This window comes from Vombatus ursinus, unplaced genomic scaffold, assembly GCF_900497805.2.
Source record: "Vombatus ursinus unplaced genomic scaffold, bare-nosed wombat genome assembly UNPS02014841.1, whole genome shotgun sequence".
In the NCBI taxonomy this organism is placed as follows: Eukaryota; Metazoa; Chordata; class Mammalia; order Diprotodontia; family Vombatidae; genus Vombatus; species Vombatus ursinus.
The window spans coordinates 4,338,335-4,365,471 of NW_020954619.1; the positions used below are offsets into that span (position 1 = coordinate 4,338,335).

The window sequence follows — 27,137 nt, forward strand, 5'->3', positions numbered from 1 at the left end:
ATGTCTGAGTATTTTTAATGTACTTGTTTAAAAGGTGAAAATGCCAAAACATAATGATGTCTTTGTTTGTTTGCTTGACCTCCATCTAAAGTACAAATAGGACAAATATTAGATGTCACCATTGACTGCTCCCAAAGATTACAGATTTCATGGGGCTAATTCAAAGGCGGAAAGGCTGAAGAATGAATGGCACTGTATGCCTAGGGTGGGGGGAAGGTCCTAACTGATTTTTAATTTGACAGTCATTAACTCTACTTACCCTGAATTCTAGCAGAGTCCTCAAGGATGCAACCTGGAAAGAAATTAGCTTTTCTATCTCAAAACTTGAGAGATTTAAGTGAAATGTGATACTATACTGAAGTAATAAAACTGTTTTCATTTACCAGAGAATATGTAGAAGTTCATGCAAAGAGCCTAATGGCAAACCAGGAGGAACACCCAAGTTCTCATTTGAAAGTGTAAGGGGATCTTAGATTTGGGATTAAAAGGGTTAGATGCTAGAGGTCATGAAGTCCAAACTCCTTATTTTACAGATGAGGAAAGTGATGCCCCAAGACTTGCCCAAAGCCCCTCGTTCAGCAGGATTTGAACCCTGGTCCTTCTCCAAGAGCTCTTCATACCCCACCACACAGCCTAAAGTAAATTTATAGGGAAGACAACCATACATCTCTGAACAACATGACTTCAGCAATTCTGGTTTAGAATTTTTCTAACCATGTCATCAGTTTTCCAAAAGCTCTCGCTTTTCCTTTCTAACACAGACATGGATACACATGGTAAAACACATGTTCTCCCTCACCCAAATATATTTTCTTTGATGAAACTGGAATCACTTTTTTTCCCCAATTAATTTTTTCCAATGAAATGCAACAGTGAATCATGATAACAATAAAAATGATGATTGTTGCTTTTATCAATGACAAAAGTATCATTGTCCCATTGCCTATTCTAGTTGAGTCAATATATTCAGTCTGAGTGAGTCCATTTGAATCCTGATGAGTACAATGGAAAGACCCTAAATATAATACAAACCAAAACCCCTTCACGTTAAAAGTGTCCCAGCTGTAGTAGGAAAAAGGGCTTTCAAAAGCAGCAGCAGCTGCATTACCAGTTGACTAAAAGGGTTTGGAATAGCTTTGTTTCCATTATTGGCAGTGTTAAGGAGAGCCAAGCAGGACAAAAGAGATGATGAAGGCAGAGTTAAGATGTTCCAAAGCACATAAAAGCAGAAATAAAGTTAACAGAAGACTGTCTTGAGAGTGAGAGATCAGCCAGCTTGGATGACTTGTTGGGGGGATCTGCCCCCGGCTACTGACACATCCATTTTCATTGGCAGTTAGTTATGAGATGATAGGTGAACTCCCATTATGGAAATAAATAAAATCCATCCACCCATCCTTCCTGAACTTTCACCCATTTTTAGTAATCTAACTGAGCCTCTTTAAAAGTTCTGAAATGTCGTTCTGTATTTCTTTCCACATGGTGATGCAGCTGGGACAAAAGCCAAAGTTCCAAAAACCTCCTGAGAAAATGCGTTTGGATTTCCGTCCAATTCTGCTGACTCCAGAGGTTCAGATTATTCAACTCAACATCTGAAATGAGACCAAACTCTGAACCCTTTGAAATTCATCATTTAATCGGGGAAGTCCATGTGCTGGAGGGATGCCAAAGAGAAAGTGTAGCCCTATGTTCAAGATTGGAGCAGGATAGGATCCACCCAATAACCATCAGTAGCAAGGAATTATCCATTGACACACAGAGGCCCATCAGTAAAGAGCGTACACTCATTCCAACCAAACTGGCTGCCTCTAATTTTTTTTTCCAGAAGACATTGGAGTGCTACTTAATTTAGGCCTATAAAGAGCCAAGTAACCAAGGAGTAAGTTGGGTTGGGGAATCATTTCTCTTCTAGATCTAAGTCTCTCAAGTCTGTTAAAAAAAAAAAAAAAGCTTTTTTTTTTATTTCCTAACTCTTTTTGATGAGGCATGACAGAAAGCTACTTTACCTACTGTCCTGGGGTTGTGTTTGTATTCTAGAAGTTAAATATTTTACCTGACTTTAATTAAATACCTAAAAGATAAACACATAAGTTAAACTATACCTCAGTTACACATGTTGAACTTAGGAGTTCCTCTCTCACATCCTGTCTTGTTCAATTCAGTTCAACAAGTATTTATTATTATTCATTAATAATTATATTTATTAATTATTATCTATGTGTTGGGCACTGGGCATATGAAAACAAAACTGAAGCAGTATTTGCCCACAAGAAACTTACATTTTACTAGGGGATACAAGCAAATAAACAAAAATAAATACAAGATAATCAGATGATGAGGAAGAGAACTCCATGTTACTAGGGTGATCAGAAAATGATGGAGGAGGTAGCACATGAGTTGATCCTTGAAAGAGGAAAGGAGTGTTCTTCAGGCAAAGGGGTACAGTACAGCCTGCCCAGGCATAGATGCAGGAGATTAAAGGTTAAGTGTCATCGAGTAAGAAGAAAGGAAGGTAAGAAAAGGGACAGATAAGATAGATAAGATAAAGATAAGGATAGGGACTGGAAACATTGAGAGGAACTTCCAGATAAGGAAATTCTCTCTACCAATGCAGGCTGGAGCCTTCTCCGAAATTTATAGTCTTAAAGAGTGCCTAGAGCACTGACTGGCCAAGTGACTTGCCCAGGATCATATGGCCAGGATAAGTCAGTCAGAGGCAGGACTAGAAACCTGGTCTTCCTGTTTATAAGACCAGCTCTTTAACCACAAATGCGTGAGAATGGAAGAAATATAAAAAATAAGTATACAAAGGTAAGCTGGAACCATATGAAGAAATTATCTGTGAATGTGTTTTGTTTTCTTAATAGGCTTAAAGCTCCATAAGAGTAGGGGTCATGCTTGTCATCCCAAGTATCTGGTGCATTGCCTTCTTAGATCTGTAGGTAATAAATGTTTGATGAACTGAACTGAAAAGACCTGATCCCAGGTATGAGGAAGGAGGAAGTTTAAAAAAAAAGGCCTCTGATTTTAGAGCAACAAGGTGAAACAAGAGTCAAGCTCAGTAGAATTAAATGGAGATCATCAGGTCAGTGAAAACAAATTCCTTCCTCTTCCCCCTTCCCCCCCCCCACCTTTTTTTGTTACATTTTGGCATTAAGCTCTTAAAATCCAGGATTTGGAGCGGAGAGGTTAATTTAAGGACTAGATTGTTAAAAGTGAAATTCTACCAGAAACCTCAAGTTACTATGTTTTGGATCAATCATTAACAGGGACTTAATTTTAAAAGATCTCAGATTCTTCTCCCTTCCACCAGTGGCCCCAAATACTTTTCCCCAGAACTTTCATTTGGAGACTATCCAATAAAGTGCTAGAATCAAGAAACAAAATTGTAGTAGGCTGGAGTTCCTCTGCAAATTCTCCCCACGGATAACAACATTTTACCTTCATTTTTCCCCATTTTCTTTGAAGGGTAACACTGGTTCTGGGAATATGGAATATGAGGTATTAGCAAAAAGTCTTAATCAGAGTTAGAAGACAGCAAAAAGTTGCCATGCCTCTTTCGGTAAGTGATCTGCTCCGATCCCAAGGACCAAAACAGGAAGAACGCATTTGCTACCCTAGCCATTCATTCAACAGTCCCACAATATCTTCTCTCTATGGCGAACGAAGCTAGGAATGGAATGATGTAAAATACACATAGGATGCAAAGCACTCACTGGTTCCTTAAACTATGTAAAAAACACACCGTGACCAAACTCCCCACTTCACTGAGAGTCCCTTGGCTTATTCTTTTTTGAGTAAGGCAAAGTCAGGAGGTAAGCTGAGGTTAAGTATTATGCCTGAGGGTCCCCAGCAAGTCATGGACAGACAGAGATTAGAACTGAGAGTTCCTGAATTTCTAGTTCACACAAATCAACAAACCGTGAAATGGTCTAAGGTTAAAACACTGGAACCTTTCCATTTTTCTCTCTTTTTGGCTGACTGCCCACCAGAACACTGAAAGCATAAGGAAGCAAAGTGCTGTGGAAGGTCTGAATCAAATTAAGGTGCTTCCCTATCCTTTCTTTTTTCAATTTTTCAAACTCCATCCTTTCCCTCCAATTTGCTGCAGCTTAAAAGTACAAAATCAAAACAAAGGTGATAGCTCAAATTACATTAAAAGCAACAGCTTACAAGTCTCATCCCTATTTAATTTGGATGCAATTTGGTACAGGGGACAGATTGCTGGACCTGGAGTCGGGAAAAACTGAGTTCAAATTTGGCCTCAGACATTTACTAGTTGTGTGATCCTATGCAAGTCATTTAACCTCTGACTTCCTCAGTTTCTTCAACTGTAAGATGGTAACAATAATAGTACCTACTTCCCAGGGTTGAGACTGTAAATAACTTGAAGACAGAGACTGTCTTTTGCCTCCTTTTGTATCCCCACCACTTAGCACAGTGCCTGGCATATAGTAGGTACTTAACAAATGTTTACTGGCTGATTAAATTAATATTTATAAAGTGTTTTGCAAATCTTATGAAGGCTATCTTTATAAATGCTAGTTATTACTGGTTTAACTGTTAAAAAGCTCCATCTAAAAAATTTTCTAATCACTTTCAACAGCCCTTCACTTTTTGCTACAAAGCTTTCTATTTTCACTTCTATCAACCTTGAGTACACACCCATATAAGATATAACAGATTTCACCTATGTCATCTGTTTTCCTTGATCATACTGCAATGGCTTACTTCCAATCTCATTTTTTAATAAAGTAAATTGATGATGAAGGTCCTTATATAGTACCTTTCTGAGACAAAGGTAATGTGTAAATATAATTACAAATATTGTCCATCCAAGGTCAATGGAGCTGAAGAGAGCAATTTACTCAGGCTGTCATGTCACAACCAAGTCTGGAAAATGAACATCATCTTTCCCCATATGTTCCTATAAACAGCCTGAGCAGCAGAGCATGCACACACTTTCCCCCTTTCACTCCCCAAATGTTTATGATTTGAAAGTTTAGGATTTTATTAAGTGAGGTAAAGTACGCTAGGAAATGCTTTAAGTGCCTGTTCTTTGCACAGACACAGTTAAAGGTCTGTGAATGTCTCTGTGATTATCTTCTTATAACCACGGATTTTACAAATTAGACAGAAAAATTCATTCCAGGCTCAAGCTTAACATTCCAGTTATGATTCAAGTTATGTGAATGTGTAAAAAAAATCCTATCTCCCTATCTGCAAATGGTTTTTACTGGCTCACCATCTAAACTTTTTCTTTTTTCTTTCTTTTGTTTTTATTTTTTATTTATTTTTTAATTTTTTTTCTTTCTTTTGTTTTTAAAAGAAAGTTTGAAGCTAAATTCAAAACTTGGATAAAAACAGTATTTGACAGATAATTAAAAAGCTAGATTAAAGAACTTCTTTCCCTGCTCCATTGTTATCTTACAGGGTTTGTGAGTATTTCTCCTACATGCTTAATGCCTCAGTTGTCCTAACAACAAAATAGAAACAGTAATACTAAAGTGTTTACTAAAGGGGAGCAACAGTATTCACTAAAACATTCTGTGTTTTAGTTCCTTCTTTGAATGAGGAGGGAGTTAGGTACATAGGAACAATGTGTGTCCATACATAGGATGAAATATGGCAATGATCAGCAGAATGACTCTCAGAGGAATTGTCATCAGCGGGGCTCAAAGGCTCCTTTGGATTAATGCCAACCCTCCAATCTGTTTGTCAGGCGCTCAGCTCAGTGGATGCTGGATATATAGAGCAGTGCTTCGACTTTGCAATGGGCATGGTTGTAATGTATTATAATGAAAAAATTGCAAAATGACAACACTGGTCAGGATATTATTTAGTATATGGCTCTCTAGTTGTCATATTTGGGAGTAAGTGAAATGTTTCTGCTTCTCTCTTTATCCTCTTACCCCCCAGGCATCTCTAATGCAATCCTTGATAGTGTGGCAAAGGGGGTAACAGCTCCAGCGCAATGTTTCTGACAATGGGGCATTGACATGACATGGAACATGGTTACCAATAATTTACTCCCTTCCTCCTTCGTGTGGGAATTTATCAAGCCCCTGTTATGTGGAGAGCACTGTGCTAGGCTCTAAGGAGACACAAAATTTAGATAAGATACAGTCCCCGTCCTGATGGGGACCATTTTTTGTCCTTGTATCCTCAACACCCAGGACAGTGCCTGCCACATAAGTAGGCACTTAAAAACTGGTTGAACTGCATTAAAGAGAAGCAAATCCAGTGGAAAATATGATAGAGTATATTACTAGGATGTGTAGAAAAGTGCCATGTCTAAAGGGAAAGTTGATTGCCAAAAGGAGGCATCAGGGAAAAGCTTCATGCATGAGAGTGTGAGGGTGGGAGGTCAGCAGACTTTGAGGGGGAGGGAGGACATTCCAGGTGTAGAGAACTAGGTGAGCAAAATCACAAAGGCAGGAGAGCCCTAGACATGTCTAGGCAATCCAAAAAAAAAATCCATTTCGACTGAACTGTAAATTAAAAGGATGAGACTACAGAAGAAGGGTGGTGCCCAGGTGTTTAGTGCCTTGAATACCAGGAAAAGAAGTCTGAACTTTACTTAACAAGAAATAGGCAGCCATGAAAGATTTGAGCAGGTTAGCATGACTAGATATAAGCTTAAGAAAGAATAATCTAGCAACAGTGTAAAGGATGAACTGAAGGGAAAAGAGAAGAGATGCATGAAGCCATTGAAAAAAAATTAATTTCTGATATACGTAGTACTATGGACAATAGGCCAGGTGGGTGGTGGCAGTAGGAGTAGAGAGGAAGGAACAGATGTAGGTTCAGGATTGACAGGAGTTGCCATCAGCTTGATGTATTTTTTGAAAAACAAGGAAAAAGACAGAGTCCAGGATAACATCAGTACTTTTGAGATATGAACGTGGAAGTCAAAGGGGAGTAAATTTTGGGTGAAGGGGAACAGTTTTGGACCTGCTGTATTTGAGGAACTAGTGGAACAATCACAGAGAAATGTCCTATAGGAGTTTGGAAACGTAGATTTAGGATTGATTCCTAGAGATGACAGTTGTCATCATGGAAATGAGTGAGACTGTCAAGAAAGAGACTAGAGACTGGGAGGCACTGTGGTTGAGTGGGAAAGGTTCTGGATCTGGAGTCATAGCATCTGAGTTCAAATGCTGGTTCTGCTACTTATTATCTGTGAGACCATAGGCAAATTTTATCTCTTTGGGCCCCAATTTTTCCACTATAAAATAAGAGGGTTGGACTAGATGGGCAACATGAAAATATGAAAGAGACTTAGGAGACAAAATGAGAACATGTAAATAGCTTTATAGCTAGAAATGTCTAGAATATGAACTAGAAGTGCCAAGAACATACCCCTCCTGTGTGTGTGTGTGTGTGTGTGTGTTCATAGCAGCTAGATGGCTTTAGTGTATTGAGTTCTAGACCTTGAGTCAAAAAGACAAAATCCAGTCTTGGATACTTACTAGCTGTATGGCCTTAAGCAAATAACTTAATATTTACCTGCCTCAGTTTCCTTGTCTATAAAATGGAGATAATAATAGCACCTATCCACAAAGGTTGTTGTGAGGATAAAATGTGATAATATTTGTAAAGCATATATATAATCATATATATATGTATCCATATAATCATATAATCATATATATATAATCATATATATATATATCTCACACTTCCCTCTTATACTTTAATATTACTATCAAACAGAATTGTAGAACTACAAAGGACAAAAGGTATTGCCTAATGCCACCTCCTCAATTCACAGATGAGGAAATAAAGAGAATTAGAGAAATTGAGTGGCTTGTTCAAGCAGCCTATCACACAAGCAAACAAGTGTAGAATCAGGACCATAACCCAGGCTTTTTGATTTCTAGTTCAACACCCTTTCTACTATCCTACCTTTTTTTTTCTAGGACTATTGAAATGACCCACAGCAGGTGGAATACAAGAAACACCACATTTTTCCTAGTGCCTTAGCATCTTTATTTCAAAGATCAGAAGGTTCAGACACCTTGAGCCACCACTACACATCATGGTGTTATAACACAACGATCCATAAAGTAATAAATCCCCCTTCTGTAGAAGTCATTTAGTCAGTCAGCAAACATTTTAAAAGCGCTCAGAACATGCCAGTACTAAGCACTGGGATACAGAGAAAGGCAAGAGCAGCCCTTACCCCCAAGGAGCTTACATCTTAATATGGTAGATAACAGGGAGTAAGGAAGACTTAGCCTTAAGTCCCTCCTGGAACAAACACTGGCCTTGTGATCTTGAGCAAGTCACTTAACCTCTTAGTACCCCAGACAGCTCACTAAGGCCGTAAAAATCACAGGGAAGGTGCCAACCAATACTGATGGAACCTCTTTGGGAGATGTATAAGTGAAGAATATTCAAGGCACAATAGTTTAATAACAATAACAATAACAGCAATAGCTTGCTTTTTTAAAAAACATGTTAAGGTTTGAAAAAATGTTTTATAAATATTATTGCATTTTCTTTTCACAATATCCTTGGGAGGTAGATGCTATTATTTTCCTTGTTTCATAGTTGAGGAAATTGAGTCTGATAGAAGTTAAGTGACTTGCCTAGGGACACATAGACTTTACATGTCTTTTTTGTTTGTTTGTTTTTGCTAGGCAATGGGGTTAAGTGATTTGCCCAGGGTCACACAGCTAGTAAGTGTTATGTGTGTGAGGCCAGATTTGAACTCAGATCCTCCTGAATCCAGGGCCGGTGCTCTATCCATCCTAACTGCCCCTACATGTCTTTTACAGGCCAAATGTGAACTCCAGTTCTCTATGCACTGCACTACTTAGAGAACAGACTATAAGACAGACCCACAAAAAAAACCTGTATTTCCACAGATCAACCATCACAGAAATAGGAGAAATTAGGAAGAGAGATATAATCTGCAATAATGACTAAAGTATCAAAAATTTTGGCATTAACTACCAAAACACATATAAGATCTATATAATGAAACAATAAAAACAATTTTAAAATAAGGAAGAATTAAGTAATTGGAAAGCTACAGAATATGTAGGGCTTGGTTAAGTCAAAATATTAAAAAGGCCAACACTACTGAAATAATTTAAGAATTTAACATAGTTCCAAACAAAACACTGGGCTACTCCAACAAATTAAACTGATAACAAAACTCATAAGAAAAAAAAAACAGGAGAGGATATTATGAATAACAAAAAGGAAGGGGGAATTACATTGCTTGACTTGAAATTGTATTATAAGGCAACAGTTATCAAAATTATCTAGTAGCGGATCTTTAAAATATAAAAATAGATCAATGGAAAATATAATACAAAATTAGAACTAAAGGAATAAAATAAACAAGAGTTAGAAAAACCCATGATTACAAGTCATTCTTCCAGTAATGAATTATTAGGATGATCATGTTTAAGTAATCATGGATCTCACCAATGTGGTCTGTAACATTTTGAGGTTTGATGCAATCAGCATGATATCACCTCAAATAGAAGTCTCTGTAAGACCTCCCTATTGTCAGGGAATCCCTTTTCCATCTTTGCTTTGTTCTGGTACTTTATGGCTTTACAGAGCATGAATTTCCTTATTTTGTGCCTCATCTGATTATGAAATTTTGATCTGTGTTTCCATTTAGCAAGGACTCTTGTATTCACTCCACGAGCTCATATCAAGCACCTACTATGGACAGGGAACTATACACAGGAAATTCAAGGACAAAAGCCAACACAGTTCCCGATTTCCAAGAACTTTGATTCTATTGAAGTGAAACAATGTAGACACAAAAATTAATACAAAAGCTTTTGGATCTGCCATCAATGGGTGGACCCAGTGCCACGATGCAGATTTTCGTGAAGACTTTGATGGGGAAGACCATTACCCTTGAGGTTGAACCATCTGATACTATTGAAAATGTCAAGGCCAAGATACAAGATAAGGAAGGTATTCCCCCATCAACAAAGATTGATTTTTGCAGGCAAGCAACTGGAAGATGGACAAACTTTGTCTGACTACAACACTCAGAAGGTGTCTAGCCTTCATCTTGTTCTGAGGCTTCATGGTGGTGCCAAGAAGAGAAAGGAGAAGTCTTACACCACTCCCAAAAAGAACAAGCATAAGAGAAAGAAGATTAAGCTTGCTGTTCTGAAGTACTATAAGGTTGATAAGAATGGCAAGATTAGCCACCTTCAACGAGAGTGCCCTTCTGATAAATGTGGTGTTGGGATCTTTATGGCTAGCCATTTTGACAGATGTCTAACTTACTGCTTCAACAAGCCAGAAGACAAGTAAATGTATATGTGTTAATAAAAAAAAAACTATTAAAAAATTAATACAAAATATGTACAATGTGAATATAAAATATTTTCTGGGCAGAGAGTACTAATACCAATGGAGCTCAGCATTTGAGCTGAGCCCTGAAGGAGGAATTTAGAGAGTCTGCAGCAGAGCTAAAGGGGACCATATTTCAGGCATGAGAAACAGCCTGTGCAAAGGAGCCAAGACAGGAGATGGAATGTCTGGTGTAAAGAATTTCAAATTTTTTTGGAATCTACTGTCTAATGGAGAGTAAAGTGCAATAAACCTTGGGAAGGTAGGCTAGAGACAGAATGTGAAAGGCATTAAAAGCCAAACTGAGGTATGAGTTATCATGAGGACAAAAGGGAGTTGCTAGTTTCTTGCCCAAGGGAGGGATATGGTCAGATGTGTACTATGGGAACATCATTTCAACAGCTGTAAGGATGCAAGGAAACTAATTAGCAGACTACCACAGTAGTCCAAGTGAGAGATGACAAGATCCTGAACCAGGCAGGTGGCATTGTAAGTAATGTGATCTATGAGTGATTTCTCGCTGGAGCAGGAGGCTTCAACATTGTTGTCCTCTACTGAGTCAAATATTTGTTTGTTTGTGATCAACAAATAAAAAATTTAGCAGTACTTTGTATTCTCTGTACCTTTCAGGGATATGTATGTCTGCAAGATATGCTCTAGAATAAAGAATTGTTTGTGAAAGATTAGCTGTTTCCTGTTGAAAATTTTCATATTTTTTCATGTAAATCATGCCCATATAAATCTTAAATACTTAATTCCTTCAAAATTCATACAAATCAAGTTAATAAGCATTTATTAAGCTCCTACTATGTGCTAGGTGCTGTGCTAAGCACTGGGGATATAAAGAAAGGCAAGAGATAGTCCCTGGGTCTCAAGGAGTTCCCAGTCTAACAGAGGTGACAACATTAAAATACATAAATACAGGATAAATTAGAGATTATCTCAGAGGGAAGGCACAAAGATTAAGGAGGACTAAGAAAGGCTTTTTTTCAGGAGGTGTAACTTTAGCTGACACTTGAAGGAAGTCAGAGAGGTCAGAAAGTGATAATTCCATCCATGGAGACAGTCAGTGACAGCTGTGGACAGCCAGTGTGCCCCAGGTTGAGAATGGAGTGTCTTGGGTGAGGAACAGGAAGGAGACCAGTGTCACTGGATGGCAATGTTACGTCAGGGGGTGTAAGAAAGCTGGAAAGATAGGAAGGAGCCAGGTTATGAAGGGCTTTAAAAGCCAAACAGAGGATTTTACATTTGATGTTAGAGGAAATAGGGAGCTACTAGAAATTACTGAACAGAGGTGGATAGCTAGAGACATGCATGAGGGTTGGGCTTTAGGAAGATCAAGCTGAAAGCTAGGTGGAGGCTGGACTGGAGATAGGAAAGACTAGCTGCAGGAAGACCAACCAGCTGGCGCTACTCTTAGGTGTCAGGAGATGATGGCGCTATCAGGCTGGGGCCGCATCCGCCACAAAGGTCCAAAGATAGGAACATTTACTAAGTGCCCCCTATGGGAGGAAATAATACATACAGAGAAAAGTAAATGCAAAGTAACTGGGAAGAAGGCATTAGAATCTGGAGGGAATAAAAACTGGCTCCTGTAGGAGCTCTGAAGGAAGCCAGGTAGGCTAAGACACAGACAGACTCAGATACCACCTTCCAGAAGAGGCCTTTCCTAATCCTAAATTGCTTGGGCTTTCTCTGTCTCTCCCTAACTCAAACTCCTGTATATATTTTTATATTTTCTTTATTTGTGTACATTTCTTTACTCCCCAATAGAACATAAGGTTGCTAAGGGGAGATACTCTTTCCTTCCTGTGTTTGTACTCCTACTACCTAACATGGTGCCTCAGACCTAGCAATCACCTAAAAGATGCTTGTGGAAACTTGGCCCTGGAGAAGAGATGAGAAATGTTACCTCCCTTTCTCCTTTGAAGTCTGTCAGTCAACTAGGCAAAAAGAGATACTACGTGCTAGGCAGCATGCTGAGTACTAAGCAAGGCAAAAAAGAAGGGAACTCTGGGAACATTGCATATTATGTCGGACTTAGGTGATGCACTCTTTAGTTTGCTGAACTGCTTTTTCCCCCTTTCTTTTTTATTCTTTATTACAAAAACGGTTTGATGGGTAGGGGAAGGGACAGGGATATATGAAGAAATGAAGGTGATATAAAAACAAAAATACATGAATAAAAATATATAAATAAAAATATAAGATTTTAAAATTGCTTTTTGAATTGACATTGATATATTCCTAATATCATCTAGGAAAGGTCAAAATTAAATCAAATTAGGAAGTCTCAAAGGAATCTTTGGGGAGGGCATGAAAACAGTATATTGGAACAATCCCATTTGATTTCTTAGAACTGAGCTAGAAAGAGATGGGAATCAAAGACAGCTTTCCTTTTGCGTCAATCTAGCTCTCCAGTTAAGTATAACTGTGCTTGTGCAAGCAAGTCACTTACATCGAAACAGGATTTTTAAATTTTTTTCTCAAAGTTACAGTCAAGACCTATGAAATTAAAAAAAACCAGAATATATTTGAATATCATGGAATAATGTATATAATAAAGCTAACCCACATTGTAGATCTGAAAAACATTTTGAGCATCATTATGATACATGAGGAAAACTAGTCCAAGAAATCCTACAGCTCCGTTGGTCTTTTCTTCACAGATGTCTTGGAGCCCAGCATGATATAGTGAAGAAAAGCATGGCTTATGAATTCAGGAGAACAGGGTTCAAGTTCCATCTATGCTATTTATTATGACATGACACTGGGCAACATGGAGTATTGGATAGGGAGCAATGTTCTAAGTAACTGGGTAGTGAGTCAGTCTCAAACTCAGGAAGACCTAATGTCAATTCAATTCAATGAATATTTATTAAGTGCCTACTGTGTGCCAGCACTAGGCTTCTGAAACATACTGGCTGTAATACTGTGATCAAGTCATTTCATTGCTCATTGCTCTAGGCAACTCTCTAAGGCTATAAATTGCAGAGAAAGTGCTGACCTGCATTAGCAGAGGTAGTTTCTTGATCCAGACCTTCCCAGTACTAATTGAAATCATAGGTCTTGGCTCTATTCCTATCCCCCATTACACTGAACAAGTCATTTTAACCTCTGGGCCTCAGCTTCCTTATCTATAAAATTAGAGAGTTGGACTAAATGAATTCCAAGATCCCTTCCAGTTCTAAATCCTCTAATCCAACAATCCTTTGCCCTGCCGTGTTTTCTGCTCCATAATCTGCGGTCCAACTATGCTGCTAAACTTTTGCTATATTCAAACACATTTTTAATGCCAGAGATCTCAAGACATATGTAGCAACTGTCAATTCACTATTTCATACCACAACAAACAAAACAATGCCAATTAAAATTGAACTGGCCAAACAAATCAACTTCTCCCCATGGAGATGGGCTCAAAAATTCAGATCTAAGCCAAAACTGGGGGTGTTAAGAGGTGGAATGGCAAAAAATTCCAAAGAGTTGTATTATTTGTAATAAATATAATGCATCTAGTTCTCCAAGTTTTTTGGTGTGGGAAAGCTCTCAGCAGAGGCACACTTACTGGTTGACTCCCAAATAAAATAAAAATAACAGGATAATGTCTGTAAATGTTGTATAAACATAAAATAAATAACAAAACCCAGTAAACTGCCACAAGGAGGTAAAGGAAAAAATATATCACTGCTATGAGCATGCAGTAGTAATTGCTTGGAAATGTTTTTAGATTCCAAATAATTTCATATTAAAAAGTTTAACTGCAGGTGGATCAGAGTTTCAAGGAGGTGGGGATGTAGTTGGAAATAATATTTCCAATAATAGATAGATAAAACATTTTAAAACGCTTATATATGCCAGGCAAGCTGCTAAGTGCTAGGGATAAAAATACAAGCAAGACAGTTTCTACCCTCAAACAGCTTCTAATTCCCCTTTTTATTAGAAGGGGAAAACACATACAGGAGCTAGAAGGGGGCACTGTGGAGGAGTGGGTAAGGTGAGGCAGGGGTGGGGAACCTGTGACCTCGAGGTCACATATGGCCCTCTAGGTCCTCAAGTGGGGGCCACCTGTGACCTGGAAGCCACGGGTTCCCCACCGCTGGTATAAGGCTTCTGGTGAGGAGATGGAGAAGTCTGGGAGTAAAGGGAGAGTGGCTGGGGCCTCTCATGAAATGGTGATCTAAGCTAAGGGCTCACCCATCCAAAGAGTAGGCCCTAGAGTCTCAATTCAATAATGACAATCAAAAGAAGGAATAAAAGACATCAAGAAAATATATGTGATGGGAAAAAGGGTTGGGTTTGCCATGTAATGGGAGAGAAGGAAAACAGATTAATGTTGCAACAGTGTCCATAAAATGCTAAAATAACTAAAAGAAGGCTTTTATTATGTTGGGGAGATCTTCCATAGAGTAGGGAAGATATGGAAGACTGGGATAGGATTTGTGCTGTACCAGTATAGGATGGACCCACACTGATGAGATTTCATCAGCTTTCAATTAAAATCTTTTTTTTGGGGGGGGCGCAATTGGGGTTAAGTGACTTGCCCAGGGTCACACAGATAGTACGTGTCAAGTGTTTGGTCTGAGGCCAGATTTGAACTCAGGTCCTCCTGACTTCAGGGCCGGTGCTCTATCCACTGTGACACCTAGCTGCTCCCAATTAAAATCTTTAGTGAGGAATAATCCATTATCTAGGCACAGTGCAGTGCTAGGCCTAGAGTCAGGAAGACTTGAGTTCAAATCTAGCTTTGGACACTTACTAGCTATGTGACCCTGGGCAAGTCACTTAACCCTGTTTGCCTCAGTTTCCTCATCTGTAAAATGAGCTGGAGAAGGAAATGGCAAACCACTCCTGTGTCTTTTGCCAAGAAAACCCCAAATGGGGTCCTGAAGACTTGGTCAAGACTGAAAACAACTGAACAACAACAACAATCCATTATAACCTGAGGTGACTCTTTCCAATTTGGGAGAATTTTGTTAGGAAGTCTTACATAAAGACAAGATATGTTTCCTTGCAATGTTCATCCTCTGTTCGGAATTCTGTGCACTGGGGTGGAGTCGGGGGCGATCAAAGCATGTCTAATCCTTTGTCCGCAAGACAATCTTTCAGATGCATGACAACATTTAATATTCTTTTCATTGTTTTCTCCAGGTTAATACCCCTAGTTCCTTTAACTGCCTTACATGTAGCATAAACTTGAGGTTCTTTACCATTTTGATTGCCCTCTACAGGAAAGTCTCTACTTATCAATGTCCTTCTTAAATGTGATACCCCAAACTGAATACAACACCCCAAAGGTAGTCTGACCAGGGAAGAGTACAACGGGATGATAGCTTCCAGTATTCTGGACATGATAGCTCTATTAGTTTAGTATATGATCACATTCACTTGTTTGGCAGACACTTACCAACTGGGTGACCTTGGGCTAGTCACAACCTTTCTTAGCTTCAGTTTCCTCCTCTGTAAAATAGGAGGAACCAATGAGATAACATGTAAAACACTTTAAAAATCTTAAAGTGCTACAGAAATGCTAGTTGTTGTTGTTATACATTGATCAATTTCAATTGATTAATTGCAATTTTGTTGCAGCTGTGTTATTCTTCCATTTACATTGTTGTAGTTGTGTACACAGTTTTCCTGGTTTTACTTGTTTTGCAATGAATTTTCTTATACTTCCCTATATTATTTATATTCACCATTTATCCTGGAGCTGCCAAATTCCATCATATTCTGGCTATTGATTATTGAAACTAATAAGCATGGAGGCAACTGGGTACAATGAAAAGAGCCCTGGCTTAGGAATCAGAGGGCCTAGGTTCAGACAGCTGGTGGCACAGTGGTAAGAGTGCTTGATCTTCAGTCAGAAAGTTGTTGTTTAGTCATTTCAGTCATGTCTGACTCTTTGTGACACCATTCGGGGTTTTCTTGGCAGAGATAGTGGAATGGTTTGCCATTTCCTTCTCCAGCTCATTTTCATTCCTTTCATTCCTCAGATGAGGAAACTGAGGCAAACAGGTTTAAGAGACTTGCCTAGGATCACATAGCTAGTAAGTATCTGAGGCCAGATTTGAACTCAGGGAGATGAGTCTTCCTGACTCCAGACTGGGCACTATCCATTGAGCCACCTAGCTAATCTTAGTCAGGAAGACCTTAGTTCAAATCCTCTTTAGTTAGTAAACTGTGTGACTTAGGCAAATCATTTAACCTCTGTCTGCCCCAGTTTCTTCAACTATAAAATGGGAATATAATAGTATAGACCTTGCAGAGTTGTTGTGAAGATCAAATAAGATAATATTTATAAAGGGCTTAGCATAATGTCTGGCACATAGTAGGTGCTTAAAAAATGCTTGTTTATAAGACAATTCCAAAAGACTCATGATGGAAAAATGGCATCCACATCCACAGAAAGAACTATGACTATGGAGTCTGAATGCAGATTGAAGCATACTATTTTCTTTTTTGTTGTTTTTTCTTTCTCGTGGTTTTTCCCTTTTGTTCTGATTCTTTCACAACATGACTAATGTGGAAATATATTTAATATGATTGTTTAAAAAAATGGTTATTTACTTCCTTTCCTCCTTCAGGGCAGGGACTGGTTTTTTCCTTTGTTTATTTCTTATATACTCCTGGGGCTTACTCAGGAAGAATAGTTGAACTCTTGAGTCATTCCAAACAAAAGGTGGGGTTTGAAAACTGTATGAAACTACCTTGTAAATCTAAAATAAGTGCCCATTGTCTCCCAGCTTACCCAGGTATCCCCAAGCAGGTACCTGGGAAAGATTAGCTCAAGTGAAAGTAGCTTTCTTTAATCTTTTCTAGGGAAGTCAACTCTACATGAAGACTCACATTAAGGATTTCAAATACAGCCTCAAACACTAGCTCTGTGACCCTGGGCAACTCACTTAACCCTGTTTGTCTCAATTTCCTCATCTGTAAAATGAGATGGAGAAGGAAATGGCAAACCACTCCAGTATCTCTGTCAAGAAAACTCCAAATTGGGGGTCACAAAAGAGTCAGACATGACTGAACAACAACGGCCCTGAAACCTCTAGTCACCTTCTACATTGGGGGTTAATCCTTTCATCTTCCAGAAAGCTCCTCCTATCAATTCATCAAGCAATCAAGAAAGCAAGCAATTATTAAGTGCTAACTATGAGCCAAACAGTAATCAAAAGCACTGAAGATACAAAGACAAAAGTGAAAAAAAAACAGTCTCACTCTCAAAGAGCTTACATTCTAACAGGGCAGACAACATGCTCACACATTAGACAGGGAACATACACAAAATGAATTCAAGTTTGGGGAAGGGGTATGCCAGCAGTGGAGGCGGTCAGGAAAAGCCCCATGAATTAGGTAGAACTTGTGCTGAGCGCTTTGGAGAAACTAGGGATTCTTAGATATTGAAGGTGAGAACGGAGTATTTTTCAAGGCATGAGGGGATAGCAAGTATAAAATCACAGAGACAGAACATGGAGAACCTATGAGGTCAGGCAAGACAGTAAAGTGTTAGAACATGGATACCTGTTCTTTCTGATTGTTTAGGACCAGCTCCAAGGAGTTTGGAAGTGTAAACATGTAGAAGAAGCTGGTACCTTAACCTGCCTCAGTCTCAGTTTGCTTCCCTAGAGACCTTGAGAAATCACCACTTGGCTGGTTCATCTACAGCCTCTGTCTTTGCCCTGGACTTCCCCCAGAGCATATTTCCACAGAGCACACAATTAGCCAAAGAGACTGAATAGGTCAATTGTCTTTGCTCTTGCATGAGCCAGGGATCCAATGTATCCACCTCTGGCCACCTCATTCCTAAGTCTTTCCGAGTTGCCCTTCCCAAGTTAGCATCAGATCCAGGCCTCAGACCCTTTGACCTCAAATTGCCAGCTCCTGCCTCCTGTCCAGACTCTTTGAGGCTACACCCTTGCTTGCTTCTATTTGCTGTGCAGGGGGCATCATAGACCTTACAGGACTCATCACTATCAATCACTACAAGACTGGACATTGAGAGACAGCCCTGAATAGTCTAATTACCTCTTTCTTTTAATGCACTTCTCTCAAGTTCTTAATAATCTGTCCAAACTCATTCCTCAATGGTTAGCATATTCCCAACCCATCATATGTTTCTCATCCCAGGGATTCTGAACCCTTGTCATTGTACAAATCCCATTTCCCACCCCACATCCATTGCCCATTTCATTACCTCTAAATGCTCCTCAATCCAACTGCCTCCCTCCCAAATGTCCCTCTTGAGACCTGCCCACCCCTACCACTGTGCTCTCTGGAAAACCCTATATTTAACAAACTTGCTTTCATTCTTTTATCACTCTTTCCATCTTCTGGCATCTAATGGGACCTGGTTCCCTTCTGATTAAACTATATCACTCACTGCCCATCCTTTCCAGTTACTGGATACACCATCCCACCCCACTTACTGGTAACAGGGGAGGAGTTAGGTTTGTTATCTATAAGCCCCCCCAAAATAGTATCCTTCTTACCTCAATGATTTCAATAGTGAACTCATCCGCTTTCTTCCTACCCCAACTTTTGCCGTCACACTAGGGGACTTCAGCATTTATACTGATACTTCCTCAAACACTCTAACTTCCCAATTCCTCAACTTACTTATTTCCTATGAACTATTCCTCCAATCCATCTCAGCTACACACAGAGATCATACAAACGAAGATCACATCAAAGTAATACCCTTGATATTGCTTTCACCTACAAGCATTCCACATCTATGTTTATGAATTCAGAAATATCTCTATCTGATCAAAATCTTTTATCATTCTGTCTTTTCCTCTGGCTTATGATCCCTCTGTTCTTTGTCGTCACTATGACCTTCCATGTCTCCATCTCTCAGTTCTCCCCCCGACAATCACCTCTACACTGGCTATACTTTCCCCCTTTCTCTATTTTGACACTTTGGTTAACCAGTTCAATTTCACATCCTATCATCTTCACTTAAATCACTCTAATTCTATTCCCAGTCATACCCCAACCTTGGATTACTCCCAACATTCACTTTCTTTGTTGTTGTTGTTGTTGTTTTGTTGATTTAGTCCTGTCTGAAACTTGGTGACCTCATTTGGGGTTTTCTTGGCAAAGATACTAGAGTGGTTTGCCATTTCCTTCTCCAGCTCATTTCACAGATGAGGAAACTGAGGCAAATAGGGTCAAGTGATCTGCCCAGGGTTACACCTAGTGTCTGAGGCTGGATTTGAACTCAGGTCTTCCTAACTCCAGAGCCAGCACTCTATCCAATGTGCCACCTAGCTGCCCCATTCACTTTCTTTATTCTTTAAGAAACCATGTGGATTGATTGAGTCCACTCCAGATTTATGTTACATAATCTCAACTGAGTCCTCACTAAAGCAAGACAATCTTTTTATGATTCATTATTCCACCACCACAACAGTTCTTCCAATTTTTTTTTCCTTTCTTAAACCTCCCATGGCATCCCTTCCCCATAACTTGTCAGTTGAGAACCTTGCTTCATATTTTATTGAGTAAATTGAGACCAGCAGGCAGCTAGGTGGCACAGTGGATAGAGTGCTAGGCCCGGAGTCAGGAAGACTCATCTTCCTGAGTTCAAATCTGGACTCAGGCACTTACTAGCTGTGTAACCCTGGGCAAATCACTTAACCTTGTTTGCCTCAGTTTCCTCATCTATCAAATGAGCTAGAGAAGTAAATGGCAAACCACTCCAGTATCTTTGCTAAGAAAACCCCAAAAAGGGTCACAAAGAGTTGGACACAACTGAAAAACAAAAAATTGAGACCATTTGCCAAGAGTTCATTCTTCTCCACTCCTCATCTCATATCACTCATGTGTTTTCCCCAACTATCTCCTCCTTCATCCCTTTGAAGAGATAGTCCTTTTCCTTACCAAGGCAAACCCCACCACATGCACAAATGATTCCATTCTATTCTATCTTCTCCACAGATTGCTCTCTCTATCATCCCCACTCTCACTTATCTTTAATCTTTCCACATGTACTGGCTGTTTCCCTGTTGTCTACAAACATACCCTTTTATCCCCACCCTCAACTTTAACGCCACCCCCCAAAAAAAACCCAAACCATCACGTGATCCATATAGTAATTGTCTCATAAGTCTCCTCTCTTCTCTGTCTAAACTCCTCGAGAAGGTTTTCTACAATAGATGCTTTCACTTCCTTTACTCTCCTTCTCTTCTTAATTTTTCTACAGTTCGGCTTCTGACTGCATCATTCAACAGAAACTGCCTTCTCCAAAGTTGACACCGATCTCTTAATTGCTAAATCCAATGGCCTTTTCTCAGTCTTTAACTTTCTGGATCTCTCTGCAGCCTTTGATACTTTCAATCACCCTCCTCCTTAGCACTTGCTTTTCTCTAGGTTTCCATGACACTCCATCTCCTACTACTGGTTTGACCATTCTTTTTCAGTCTCCTTTGTTGGATCTTCTTCGGGGTCAAGTCCACTAATTGTAGTTATGCCCCCAGGCTCTGTCCTAGGCCCTCTTCTCTTCTCTTCTCCTTCTCTACTATGTCACTTGGCGAGCTCATCAGCTCCCATTGATTCAATTATTATTTTTATGCAGATGATTCTCAGTATCCAGCTCTAACTTCTCTCCTGTCTTATCTCTCCAACTGCCTATTAGACATCTTGAACTGGATGCCTATAGACATATTAAACTCATCATGTTCAAAACTGAACTCATTTTACCCCTGCCCCAAATACTCCCTCTAACTACTACAGGAATACCTTGTTTTATTGTACTTCACTATTGGGCTTCTCAGATATTGCATTTTTTACAAATTGAAGGTCTGTGAAAACCCTATGTCAAGCAAGTCCATCAGTGCCATTTTTCCAACAAGATGTGCTCACGTTGTATCTCTGTGTAACATTTTGGTAATTCTCAAAATATTTCAAATTTTTTCATTATTATATCTGTTACGGTCATCTGAGATCAGTGATCTTTGATGTTACTATTGTGATTGTTTTAGGTGCCACGAACTGTGTCCACATAAGACAGTGAAATTAATCAATTAATTTTGTGTGTTCTGACTGCTCCACCAACTGTCCATCCCTGCTCCCCTTAAGCTTCCCTGATCCCTAAGAGATAACCATGTTGAAATTAGGTCAATTAATAACCCTACAATGGCCTCTAAGTGTTCAAGTGAAAGGAAGAGTTAATAATTGTGGCAAACTTCATTGTTGAATTATTTTAAGAAATTGCCACAGCAACTTTCAGCAACCACCACCCTGATTAGTCAGCAGCCACCAAAAACAAGACAAGATCCTCCACCAGCCAAAACATTATGATTTGCCGAAGGGTCAGATGATAGTTAACATTTTTAAAAAATAAAGTATTTTTTAACTAAGGTATGGATATTTTAAAGACATAATACAACTGTACACTTAATAGACTATAGCATAGTATAAACATAACTTTTATATATACTGGGAAACCAGAAAATTCATGTGACTCACTTTATTGCCATATTCACTTTATTGCAATATTTCTTTATTGCAGTGTTCTGGAATAGAACCTACAATAATTTCCAAGGTACACCAATAGTGATAAGTATGATTCAGGGTACCACAATCCTCCTAGACACCCAGGCTTACAACCTTTTCCCCAAAACTCTCCCTTCTTACAACTACTATCAAAGCAAAAGTGCATCTCCATCCTCCCAAACCCCAAGGCTTGCAACTTGAATGTCATTCTTGACTCCTCATTCTCTCGTCTCCCCTGCCATATTCAATCTCTGGCCAGGCCTGTCGGTTCTCCCTTCACAATATTTCTTGCATATGCCCCTGACACTACTGCCACTCTGCTACAGGCCTCATCACTTTTTGATCTATTGCAAGAGCTTTCTGTTTGGTTTCCTTATATCAAATCTCTCCTTACTCCAGTCCAACCTCCACTCAGCTGCCAACGTGATCTCTGATCTTCCTAAAGAACAGGTCTGACCATGTCTCTCCCCTACTCAGTAAACTCCAATTGCTCCCTCTTAACTCCAGATCGAATGCAAAATCCTGTGACTTTTAAAGCCCATCACAACCTGTCACCTTTCCACCTTTCCAGTGTTCTTATATTTACTCTCATCCATATACTCTACAATCCAGCAACACTGTCCTCCCTGTTGTTCCTCGCACAACTCTAAATTCCTACTCTGCCTTTTTATCAGTTGCCCCCCTCCCCCCATGCTTGGAATGCTTTTCTTCCTGTTCCCTGACTCCTGGATTCCTTTAAGACTCAGCTAAAATTTCAACTTCTTCAAGAAGCTTTTCCCAATGCTCTTCAATGATAGTGCCCTTTCTCCGAAATTATTTCCAAGGAGAAAAAGTGCAGGCATCTATTATAGCAGAGTTTAGCCACAAAGTACATAAGAGATATAGGACAACAGGGGATAAGGATAGAAGGACATAGTACGAAGTAAGGATTTTTTGAGGATGGGGGAGATGTGGGCATGTTTGTAGGCAGTAGAGAAGGAGTCAATAGACAAGGAGAGACTGAAAATAAGTGAGAGAAAAGGGATGACAGAGGAGCTAATCCGTTGCAGGAGGTGGGGATCACTACACAAGATGATGTTGTACACAAAATGTCCTAGCTGATGGGTTATAATAATTTGCATTAAAACAACATTTTCATTTCAAGAGTTGTCTAGCCCCAAGGCCTCTGGTTGACTGGAATAATGGTGGTGCCCTTAACCAAAAGAGAAATTTTGATGAGGGACTGGCTAGGGTAGGGATGATATACAACTCTAAATTCTGTGATTCTTACTCCAATGAGTGCACTAACACCATGCCTTGTCCTTAACTTTCTATCTTTCCCAATGACTACCACAGAGGCACAATGCTTTTCTCATGGTGAGTTCTTTTAAAAAGTTTTATTGGTGCCTTTGTTTTCCATCATAGTAATTTCTGGATATTTCCCCATGCAAGTCTTTCCATATGACACAGAAAACTATTAAGTAAACTCAATGGACGTCGTGACTGGTTTTATAGAACATGCACCATTCCTCATGTATAAGTCTCTCACTTCTCCAAGAAACTGAGGAAGGAATATGTTCTCCAGGGCCAAGAATGGTTATTATAACTGTACAGCATGTGGACTGGGGTGAGCGATCTTTTTGCTCACATTACTGTAGAATATTGTTTTCCTGTTCTGCTTACTTTGTTCAGACCTTGGCAACATGGCATCCAATTTTGCCACTCAGATCACTTTCCCTAAAGTTTCCATTAATATCTTAAGTGCAAAATCTGATGGTAGTCTTTCAGTTTTCATGGTTCTTGTCTTCTCTATTGTACTAACATTGTTGGCCACCCTCTACTCCTAGTTACTCTCTCCTTTCTGGGTTTTTGTGATGCTGATCTCTTCTTGTTTTTCTTACTATCTTTCAAGCCACTCCTCAGTCTTCTTTGCTGGCTCATCATCTGTATCATGCCCTCCAATGTGGGTATGTTCCAAGTTGCTGTCCTGAACCCCTCTTCTTTTTACTCTATCTACTCTCTGCAAGCTGATTAGCCCTCATGCGTTTATTACCTGTCATTTCTCTGCAGGTATTATCACACTGTATTCTCCCTGAATACTTAAAATTTTTAAAACTATTTTTTCATTCTGAACTTAAAATGAACATTTTCATATATAAAATAGAACATAAAAAGAGAATTATACATAAACATACTCTGTGCTATCTTCATGAACAAGGTCATTGGAGCATGCCCAATAGACTGTTTTCTAACTAATCATGATAGATTTGCATTACTCTAATCACACTCATGATAGTTCTCCCTCCCTGACCTATTGCATGAATTCCCAAGACACACAGTTTAAGAGATTAGACATTCTAAGTGAGCTGACCAGATATAGGTTAGGGGTAGACATCTTTGTTCTACTCCCCAGATGAAGAAATCAAGGCAGGCCAGGTGTGGTGGTACATGCCTAGAAGCCCAGCTCCTGTGAAAGCTAAGGCTTTTGAGTTCAGGAGTTATGAGCAATAATGGATCAAGTGTTTGCACCATCTGGCATCAATATTGTAAGTCCCTGGGAATTCGGAGGAGGGAAAACAGATAGATTGATTGAGGAGGTTTAACTAGCCCAGGTCAGAAGCAGAGTAGGTCAAAGATCCCGATCAGTATTGAGGCTGGACCTGTGAGTAGTCCCTGTATTTCTGGCCTGGTTAAGACAGGGAGACCAAATCTTTGAAAAACAGACAAACAGACAAATAAAAGGAACCCATGCACAAAGGCTTCCCTGGCTTACTCGAAAATACAGTGATGAAATCAGAACTATTTTCTAGGCCTCCTGACTCGAACATGGTGCTTTCCCCAAAAACTATGTTGCCCCTACAGGCCCTTTGGTATTCTTTCTCCTTTTATCTGTTTCATGTCTGGTCAAGACTTCTCTCTACAGGAACACAGGAAATAAAATGCAGAGGTTTATTTCTACTATTTATTAACATTTAAGTAAAGTATGGATGAAGGAAAGGGCTTTTAAGAATAAGATGAGTGGATTATCTCCAGATTTCAACTTTTAAGTCATCTCTGTTTCTGATTAAAATGAAGTTAGTTATAGCTTCTTTCTCTTCCCACTTGCTTTTCATACCTCAGAAACTGGTATCTACTTGGGATATGGGAGGATAATGTTTGGGAGGAAATTTTAGGATTTATTCACTAAAGTACAGATCAAATTCTGATCTATGTCCTTCCTTTTTTTTTTTTTCAGATTGCCCTATAAACTAGCTTCCTCTTCTGACTTCCCTATTTTTATTAATAATATCACCAAAGTCCAGGTTACTCTGGCTTTCAAGATGAGTCATTTTCAACTCTTGTTTCTCCTTTGTTTCTAACATCTAATATGTTACTGGACTCTTTCATTCTCCTTTTTAGGAGAATTTAGGCAGTGTGGTTTTGCATAGTAGAAGGATTGCTGCATTGGGCATCAGAGGAATAAGTTTCAAATCTCAGCTGTGTCACTTATTCCTTGTGAAATCTGGGCAACCTCTCCAGGACTCGGCTTTCTTATGTGTAAAATGATGGGACTGAACTAGATGAGGTCCCTTAAAACTCTAAATTTATGATCCTAAAATGCCTCCTTCATCCACCCTTTTATTTCCCTTCTATCTACCACCACATAACTATTCATTCTAACGAACACTTATTAAATGCCTACTCCAAGCTAGGTGCAGGGGGAGATAAATAATTTTGACCAGACCCCGACCTCAATAATCAACGAGATTGAGAGGATGACAGACACAAATACAAGAACAATCTAATACAACAGAACAAAACAACCCAGCACAAACAGAATGCTGCAATCAGAGCGCTTTGTGAGATACGAGGAAGCAATGGCTACTGCTAACTGGTAATGTCAAAGATAGCTTCTTGAACATTGTGGCTTTTTAGCCAGGTTTTAAAGGATGGGCAATACTACCACAGCAAAGAAGTGGGGGAGAGGAAATTTTAGGGGAAAAGGAAAGAATACAAGCTAAGATAGATCTGTGAAAGTACAGGATTTGTATGAAGAATTATGAAGGCAGAATGGTGCAGAAGATAAAGCAATGGATTTGATTCAGATTGCCTATATTCAAGCCCTGGCTCTGCTACTCATTACTATGTTAGCTTGAACAAATGACTTGTGCTTTTAAAACTTCAGTTTCCCCATCTGTAAAATGAGAGAGTCGGACTAAATTATTGCCAAAATCCCATCTGGGTCTGTGTCCTTCCATCCTTTTAGAGTGAATTGAGAAAAATAGTAAAAGAAAAGTCTGGAAGGTGGGTAAGGGGAGTGAGAGGGGGAATACCAGCCTATGGAGGGGCTTGGATCCCCATCAAAGAAGTCAGAACTTGACCTGATGCCAAAAGTAGTCTTTGGAGGATTTTGAGCAGCAGAGGAGTAACACGATCAGGATTAAGTATAAGTTACAATGTCAAGGATAATTTGGGAAGTGTGGGCAGAAAATACCTGGTTGAGATCCCCTACTCATTCAAAATTCACTCATTCAACAGTTATTGAACACCTGTTATGTACCAAGTAGGGTGCTAAGTGCAGTGGAGAATACAAAGAAGAATAAGAATGATCTTGGACCTCACGCTTTTTGGACGCTATTAGAGGAAATGAATGACACCTATGATGACATCCTCACTACATAAACAAAATCAGAAGACATAAAGACTTTGTAGGAAATGAAAGTCAGGCTTTGTCTAGAAATACTTAAGAGATAGCCATTTCTTTAGAGAGCTAACACTACCAAGGGCCTGTGGGAGCTGTCCAGCTGCAATCGATTTAGGGGAGGCTGCCAGACAGGGACAGACTCAAGAGGCCAAGCATAAAACTAAAAATTTACATTGAGATAGTACTTGAAAGTCCACAAAGCAGTTTACCTCACTTGATCCTCACCACTTTCACATATACTTCCCTTCCTGCACTCTGGCTTCTAGCCAAGCTGGCCACCTCTGTGCCTTCTCATCCAACACGCATTTATTAAATCCCTACTATGTGTCAGGCACTGTGCTAGGTCTGGTGATACAAAGAAAGAAAGAAAAAATTCCCTGCCCTCAATAAGCAGACATTCTAATAGAGGACATGTATAAATATGTTGTTGCATTCAAGATACAAAGTGGATGGAAGGTGGCCTTAGAGGGGAAGACTATAGTAATTAGGGACACACACACACACACACACACACACACAAAGAAGAAAAACAAAAAACAAAACTTTTGCAGAAGATGGCTTTTCAGCTGTGTCTGGAAAGAAGCCAGGGATTCTAAGAGTCAGAAGTGAGAATTCAGAGCATTCCAGGCATGGGAATCAGCCAGTG

General features: G+C 39.4%; 1 protein-coding gene and 1 pseudogene across 6 annotated transcripts in view; one reads left to right on the forward strand and one right to left on the reverse strand.

The window, feature by feature from the left end:
• Positions 1-27,137, reverse strand: part of RIN2 (Ras and Rab interactor 2) — a 239,999-nt gene that overhangs the window by 111,829 nt on the left and 101,033 nt on the right. The window contains exon 5 of one of the 6 annotated variants that reach the window (XM_027840325.1): positions 15,740-15,792. The exons of the other annotated variants lie outside the window; for them this stretch is intronic. The gene's annotated coding sequence lies outside the window, so the exon portion shown is untranslated. The remainder of the gene's footprint in view (positions 1-15,739; positions 15,793-27,137) is intronic. 6 annotated transcript variants of the gene reach the window in all.
• LOC114026621 lies at positions 9,825-10,296 on the forward strand (annotated as a pseudogene).